Below are 8,724 nucleotides of genomic sequence, written 5' to 3'. Positions count from 1 at the left end.
AGGGAAAGACTTGAAATTATCTCTATATGCTGATGACATGTTTATATTAAGAAGACCCAAAGGTATCCACAAAAAAACTTTTTGAAGTAATAAATGATACTGTAAAGTGGCAGGATACAAAATCAACTTACAAAAATCTATAGCATTTCTATATACAAACAACAACCAGACAGGCAGAATGGAAAAAATTAATCCCATTTACCATATCCACAAAAAGAATAAGATACCTAGAAATAAATCTAACCAAGGAAGTCAAGGACCTCTACAAGGAAAACAATGAAAATCTTAAAAAAGATATTTAAAATGAAACAGAAAAGTGAAAGGACATCCCATGTTCCTGCACTGGAAGAATTAATATAATCAAAATGACAATAATTCTACCCAAATTAATCTACATATTTAATACAATCCCAATCAAAATACCAGAGACATTCTTCACAGATCTAGAAAAGATGCTCATAGAATTTGTCTGGAATCATAAAAGACCCCATATTGCCAAACCAATTCTGTGCAAGAAGAGTGGAGTGGGAGGTATCCCACTCCCTGACCCAAAAATGTACTACAAAGCTGTGATAATCAAAACAGCATGGTATTGGCACAAAAACAGACAGGTGGACCAATGGAACAGAAGAAAGACCCCAGAAATAAAACACAAACCATCCAGCCAATTGATTTTTGACAAAGGATACCAGTCAATCCAGTGGGAAAAGGAAAACCTCTTTAACAAATGGTGTTGGAAAAAATGGATATCCATCTGCAGAAAGACAAATTTGAACTCCTAGCTTTCACCATTAAGAAAAATCAACTCAAATTGGATCAAAGATCTAAACCTAATAACTCAAACTATAAAACTACATGTGGAAAATACTGGGGAAATTCTGGGAGACACTGGGGTAGGCAAACCTTTCTTAAATAAGACCCCCAAAGCACAGGCAATAAAACCAAAAATAGACAAGTGAGATTACATCAGATTAAGAAGTTTCTGCATAGCAAAAGACACAGTAATTAGTGCAAATCATCAACTCTTGGAATGAAACAATATTTTTGTAAACTATGCCTCAGATAAGGGACTGATAACCAGAATACAAAGGTAATTCAAGCAGCTTACCCTTCCCCCCCAAAAAAAAGATCAACCCAAGATAGGGAAATGAGCTAAACAAAAAACATTCTAAGGAAGACATACGAACAGCCAAAAAGCATATGAAAAATTACTCATGGATCAGCAGTTAGCATAATGGCTATATCGCTGGACTCCCACGTAGTCGACCACGGTTCAAGTCCTGGACCCGGTGGCTTAAACTCACACCGGGCACGTGTTCATGTGTGCCCAAGATCCCGAGAGGAGAATGAAGGAGAAGGGATTGTGGCGTGGCCATCCCCCCCGGGGGGTGATTTCTCACTTTCTATCTCTCTGTCTCTCTCTGTCTGTCTGGTGAGCGCACGCGCTCTAAACCAAAAAACCTCTCAAAAAAAATTACTCATCATCCCTCATCATCAGGGAGATGCAGATCAAAACCACAATGAGATACCATCTAACTTGTCAGAATGGCAAAGATAAAAAAAAAAAAGTGATAAGTGTAGATGGGACTGTGGTGAAAGGAGGAACTTTCCTACACTGTTGGTGGGAATAGAAATTGGTCCAGCTGCTTTGGAGAACCAGAACGTTCCTCAAAGACCTACAAATAGAACTACCATATGATCCAGCAATTCCACTCCTTGTATTACCCAAAGAATAGAAGTTGGAAAAGTGCTTGCACATCAATGTTTACTGCAGCATTATTCACAATTGCTGCAATTCACAAATGGAACAAATGGAACCAACCCAAATGCCCACAAACAGATGAATGGATTAAAAAAGAGTGCCACATATACTCTATGGAGTACTACTTAGTCATTAAAAAAAAAGACCCTGGCATTTGATAGAAAGTCAATGAATATTAAGGATTTACTGCTGAGTGAAGCAAGCCAGGCTATGAAAGAGAAATATTGTATGAATCCACTTAACGTATACCGACTATCTGCACTCTATGGTGGAAACTGAAAGATTAGAGTACACAGAAGCACTGACATGGTTATGAAGCAACCAGCAGATAGCGTAATGGTTATATCACTGGACTCTCACATAATCCACCACAGTTTGAGTCTCAGATTCATTAAATCTTACATTAGGTGCATGTGCATGTGTGCTCAAAATCCTGAGAGGAGAATGGAGGAGGAGAAGGGACCATGGTGAAAGAGACAGTACATGTCTCCACTTAATATAGACTAACTCTCTTTACTATATGGCAGAAACTGAAATATTAGAGAACACAGAAGCATTGAAAATGGTTATGGATATTGGAGACAATGTGGGAAGAAGGTGGGAGAAAGGGGAGATTGTATGGAAATAAATTAGGAAGAAAAATAGAGAGGCAAGACGTTTATGGGATGCAGAAATTGATTATCATCTATTAATGATAATGTGTTTTGTATCCTCCACTTTGAATGGTGTGAAGTGTATTCATGTTGGGTAAATTTGATTTACAAGCAAAGCAATGTATAGTTATTAAATGTATAAATAAACCAAAATTTTTAACATTCATATATATATATATACATATATATATATACATATTTTTTTTTTTTTAGTATTTTTAGTTTATTGCCAGAGGGCACATATGCTTACTGAAGAGAGACAGTGAGAGGGAAAGTGAGAAATCACTGCCCCCCAGGGGAGATAGTTGCACCACAATTCCTTCTCCTCCATCCTCCTGTGACTTTGGACACACATGTACAAGTGCCTGGTATGATTTTCAGGCCAGGATTCAAACTGCAGGTAGCCATGTGGTAATCCAGTGCCTTAACCACCATGTCACCTGCTGGCTCCATACATACAGTTTTTCTTTTTTCTTTTTTGTTTTTTTTTTGAGCGGACTTTGCTATAGGGCATGTGTGCTTGCCCAGAAAGACAGAGAGACAGAGAGACAGAAAGCGAGAAATCACTCCCCGGAGGGGATGGCCACGCTGCAATCCCCTCAATCCCTTCTCCATTCTCCTCTTGGGATCTTGGGCATGCACACACATGCACCCGGCATGAGTTTAAGCCACCAGGTCTGGGACTCAAACTGCGGTCGACTACATGGGAGTCCAGTGACATAGCCATTATGCTAACTGCTGGTCACCCCATACATACATTTTTATATAAATTTACATGTAAAGCAATACATAGTAAATACAATAGAAATTTAGAAATTCAGAGGATAAGTCAATATAATCTACAGGTTTCAAATACGGCATCATGGAAGTTATACTCACTTAAATTGGCCCATAGAAGATGAATTAGAGCAGGAGGAGATCATAAGTGAGGGTTTAATGTATTATAGTCAGAAGCTCAGAGGCAAAAATATATTTGGGGTTAGACCAAATGGTGATGTGGTGTGGTTAAGGAGACTGGGTCCCACATGATTAATTGTGCAGTGTGAGTCCCAGATCCAGTGGCTTGAAAAACATGCTGGGTGGGGCCAGCAGGTGGCATGGTGGATAAGGCACTAAATTCCTACATAGTCAACCACAGTTCAAGTCCTGGGCTCGCAGCTTGAAAATCACGGCAGGTATGTGTGCTTACATGCCCAGATTCCCAAGAGAAGAATGGAGGAGAAAGGATTGTGGCATAGCCATCCCCCTTGGGATGATTTCTCACTCTTTCTTTCTCTATCACTCTTTCTCTGTCTCTTTCCTGCAAGTACACGGTCCTTATAGCAAAACTAAAAAAAAAAGAAAAAAGTAAGTGCAGGTGAAAGGTAAACTGTAAGAGATAGATGATATTTCTATATTAGGATTAAGAAGCAACCTGCATAGCAACAGGATAAGGGAGCTAGGGCTTAGCAGAGATATGTGTGAGAGATACCTAGGAGTTTTAGGCAACTAAGTTTAATAGGTATCAAGTTGTGATAGGTTGCCTCACTGGAACTATTAAACTGAGTTGTTCAAAATGTACTGGTCAGAACAAAGAAAGAAAGAGTTGTTTTCCTCTGCTCTGGTAGACTACACCTATAGAGCTGCTGTGGTTCTGAGGCTCCACACTTTAGAGCCAACCTGAGTGTGTTCAAAGGAGAGTAAACTGTAGACTAAGGATAGTTGAAACTATGTCACATGAGCATTAGTGAAGTAAGACTTGTGTATATTTATATGTGTGTGTGTGTATGTATGTGCAATAATATGGATCACATATTATATATGTATGTCACACATGTGTCATGATAGAAAATGTACATGCATGTATAACTAATATATATTTAAAACTATATATGTGATATTTACATATACCCTGAACAAATTTTTTAAAGCAGTGATTATTCTTACTTTGTATGACAAACTCACATTTTTTTTAAAAATGTTTGTTATAGTCTTTTTCTTTCTTTATTCATGATAGAGCACATACATGCACATGTGAGAGACAGAGAGGAAGGAGTACTTTTCACGGATTCTCAACACACCATAGACCATTGGATCTTAGGCACTCAAACACAGGCCCAGTAAATTTTAGGCTGACCAGGCCAGGGACTTGAACTGCAGTCACCATGTGGGATCTGGCTTTTCCTGAGGAGCACATTACTGCCATGGACCACAAAGCCAGAGTAAACTCTTACATTTTCTAACGCACTTGACTTTTTTTTCATGCAGATTATGACCATCTAAATTAATTTTATTTTTGTTTTGTTTTGTTTTTGAGGGAGAGTAGGTTTATTAGCATCATAGTATCCCATTTTCCCATCCTTATCAAGCAACCAGGTCTGGGGTCCTTGTCAGTTGGCAGATTCAACCTGGTGGCCACAGGAGCCGTAGGCCCCCAAGTACATAGATGTGCAGGTGATATACAGAAATCAACTGCGCGCAGCTTCCCATCATTGATCACAAGTCGATATCCATCACCCAAGCCCTCAGCCTTTGCTGTCTTCTTGGCCATAAGGAATAGATGTCCTAGAAGCTGCTGGTCATCTTCTTCAGCCTCGCTAATCCGAGGAGTGGGCTTCTTAGGAAAAAAACAGGAAGTGCACAGAAGCCTGAGGGGCCACATCATGGAACACGAGACACTGCTGGTCCTCATATAGAATGTCAGCTAGGAGGCTTCGGTCAAGGATCCGGGAGAAGATGATTAGGGCTGCTCCCCCAGGAGCTGCCTTCTGGGCCGTGGCTACTTCATTCCCATCAGTCACACCTGCAGCTCCCCGAACCTGTGCCCCGCGCGGCACCGCAGCCACCTCGGCTCTCTGGGCCGCACGCAATCTGGCTGCCGCCATCTACCTGGAGCTACAGGAACCTACTACTCCAGAGCACTAGGTTTTTCCCTAAATTAACTTTATGATGCACTAATGAGTTATAGTATATATTTCAAGGTTCCCACATACACTCCCTTGTGTTGCTCATTGTTTGCTCCCTAATTCAAAATAGGGAGCAAACCCCTGCACCAAGGGAAAATTCTTGTTCCTCTTTCCTAAAATGGGAACTGGTAAGACTGTCTACAGCAGGACAAGAGGGAAGGCCTGCCATTCTGCAGGCCAGTTTTCAAACTCACCCCTCTGAGAACAACGGTAGTAATGCTCTTAGAAGGAGAGCACAGTGGCAGTTGGAAGGGTGGTGGGCACTGGCTAGCCAGGCCTGAATGCACATTAGGTCTGTAGGGGGCCTGTGGGGCTTGAGAACTCTATTCTGGTCTTTTAGTTATTATACACAGGGGCCAAGGACCAAACTGCTGCTATTCAATTAGACCAAATTGTGCTCTGACGTGAACAGGGACATTGAACATTTCCTTTCTTGAAATAGAGGGCCTCTTTTGCCATTTTCCCAACTATAGGATCCTCCGAGCCCCTTACTAATGGCAACATGTCCCTTCTCCTTCTCACAGCATGACACATTTGAATTCAGCCTCATTCCCTCCTATTTATAACATCATGAAGGGTCAAGTACTACCAAAAGCATTTGATCAGTTTGGCATATTTACTGTCACATTCTTCTATGAGACGTTTGTCCCATGATAGGTGGAGGGAACCCCAGAAGGATAAAATTTCAATGCAAATAGGCATATCACTATAAGAAACTCCCCCTCATATACTTCCAGACACCTTTTTTATGATCTACTGGGCCCTGAGGATCCAAAGGCTTCTCCCTACCTCATAGTTCATGTCCCATCAACCTTCCATGTCACTTTATGGCCAACCCTACCTCAGTCTAGCCATTTCACTATAATTTGTTCTCTACCTGAAATAAAACATCGAAAGTCTGAATGATCTCATAGAGTCAGAAAATTAACATCTAGGGTCAGAAGGTGAAGCTAGACTCCTGCATTGCTGACAGAGGTTCAAGTCCTGGACCTAGTAGCTCAAACATCACAACAAATAGCTACATAAGTAAATAAATAATTTTTTAAAAAAAGAAATGAATATCTAAACTGGAACAAATCTCAAAGATTATCTAGGCCATGGTACAGTCACAGTAGCACATGCTGGTTGACACCATGTGGCTCTCAGCAGGGTGAGGTCACAAAGGAGGGTCAGGTTGGAGTCTAGCCCACCCTAAAATCTTGACATGGTGGTTTATGCCTGTAATACCAGCTACCCAGGAGGCTGAGGTAGAAGATTGCAAGACCCTGTCTAAAAGGGTGAAAAAAGGATTATCTAGCCTAAATCTGATGTTTGATCATAGAGCTTAACTACATGAGGGAAGAGGAAGGTATGGGTGCTCAGGTTTTCAATTACTGATTACACATTTTAGCTTGCATACATTCATTGTCTGATAAATATGCCTTCCCTCAAACAGTAGCCTGTATCTACCCCAAAATTCATCACATACCCACATAGCCACTGCCCAACCCAAGCTTCCATCTGATTTATTACACTAAAAGAACACATGCAAAGCAAAGCACCTTTCTACTGGTTACATATTTATAATCAGAGAATAATAGATTTCCACATTTGAAGGTTTACTAAAGGTCATCCTTAGTAATAATAATAACATCATTAAAGTTTATGTGTTTCATACACAGGGTCTCATGAAAAACTAATTCAGAGAGACAAGAGGAGATTCTACCATTTGGGGTTTTCTGCCTGGTTCCCTTTACTCCCAGGCAGGTTGACTGGTGTATATATTTATGGCTGCATGAGACTTTCAAAATCAAGACTTGTAACAGGAGACAAGGATTTTGTTCTGCCATGACCAGGACTCCCAAGTCTCCAGGAGTCTACTCATTTCAATCACTACAGAGCCCAGGGGACATTATTTATTAAATATACTTCTCATGGGACAGACATCAAAGACAGAATAAAAGAGGCAAGAAGTAGAAGACCTCAAATGTTATGCCTTTAAGTAATGGAAGTGAGACTCAATCAGCAATTCCTATTGACATGGTGAGAGACAGTCACTTCTCTGAAATTGGTTTGGTCTAAAACCCAGAGTTTTGTTCTTTTTTCCAATCATCATGAGCTCAGTACCATTTGATGACTAGATGGAGATTTCTTTTACTTCCTGGGGGGTGAGGATAGAGTGTTATTTGATACAAGAATACAGAGTCATGAACTACCAGAGATGGAAGACCACTAAGGAATCACTGATATAGCACAAAATTCTACAAAGGAAGAGATTTAGATACAGAGAGAGGAAGTCTCAAGATAACAAGATGAGTTAGTGGCTGATCCAGATCTCCTAACTCAGCTCTAATACTATTTATTTCCTTGAGCTTTTAGGTCCATTTAGTCTTTATTTAGTTATTATTAATTAAACAAATATTTTTTGGGGGGAGGTTTTCGCTATAGGGCACGTGCGCTCACCAGACAGAGAGAGAGATGCATAGAGACAGAAAGCGAGAAATCACACCCCAGGGGGGATGGCTACGCCACAATCCCTTCTCCTCCATTCTCCTCTCAGGATCTTGGGCACGCACGCACACGCGTCCGGCATGAGTTTTAAGCCACCGGGTCCGGGACGTGAACCACGGTCGACTACGTGGGAGTCCAGCGACATAGCCATTATGCTAACTGCTGGTTCCCAACAAATATTTTCTTGAGTGTCTCTTATGTAGCCAGCCAGGCCTTGTGCTAGGTCCCAGGGCATATAATGGGGGTGGGGGGGGAGGAGGAGAGGTTCCAGAATTTCTCAACTCAATGCACAAAAATGTAAACTACCATTAGCCCTGCCGCACCTGCCACCAGCCATCTTTCCATTCTACTTCATACCCTGGTCCCTAAGAACTGCAGGCTGAAGCTTTGAGCAGCCTTGCAGACTTCAGCAGAGTGAAACATAGTGCTATGAGTTAAAGATGTGGACATGAAGGAACAACTCCCAGGAGTTGTCTTAATACTGGTAATTGACATTTAAGGCATTTTTCAAAGCATGTCATTATCCTTGCACTTAAGGCTGCTGCCGGCAATAGCGTAATGGGAATAAGGCCAAAATCCCCCAAGATAAACAAACAGACAGCACCAGCCCAAGATTCAGGTAACCTGCTGTCACTAGACATTTTGGCTCCTCAGCACAAGAACTGGGGCTCTGAGCTCCCACACAACTCTGGACAGATCTTTGACAGCACACACACTTGAAATTTTGCAGGCTGGGGACTGGCAGGTGGCATGGTGGTTAAGGTCCTAGACTCCCATATGGCCAACTGTGGTTTGAGTCTTGGATGTGGTGGCTTGCTTTCTCACTTTCTCTCTCTCTCTCTCTCTCTCTCTCTCTGTCTCTTTCTTTCTTTTC

General features: G+C 41.4%; 1 protein-coding gene and 1 pseudogene across 1 annotated transcript in view; both read right to left on the bottom strand.

The window, feature by feature from the left end:
- Positions 1–8,724, bottom strand: part of SLC16A2 (solute carrier family 16 member 2) — a gene marked incomplete at its 5' end in the record, with an annotated part of 201,503 nt that overhangs the window by 154,102 nt on the left and 38,677 nt on the right.
- Positions 4,798–5,321, bottom strand: LOC102469561 (histidine triad nucleotide-binding protein 2, mitochondrial pseudogene; annotated as a pseudogene).

This window comes from Tupaia chinensis, unplaced genomic scaffold, assembly GCF_000334495.1.
Source record: "Tupaia chinensis unplaced genomic scaffold, TupChi_1.0 Scaffold143976_1, whole genome shotgun sequence".
Lineage (NCBI taxonomy): Eukaryota > Metazoa > Chordata > Mammalia > Scandentia > Tupaiidae > Tupaia > Tupaia belangeri.
Note: the sequence above shows the minus strand (reverse complement) of the source record. Positions and strands in the feature narration are given on the sequence as shown.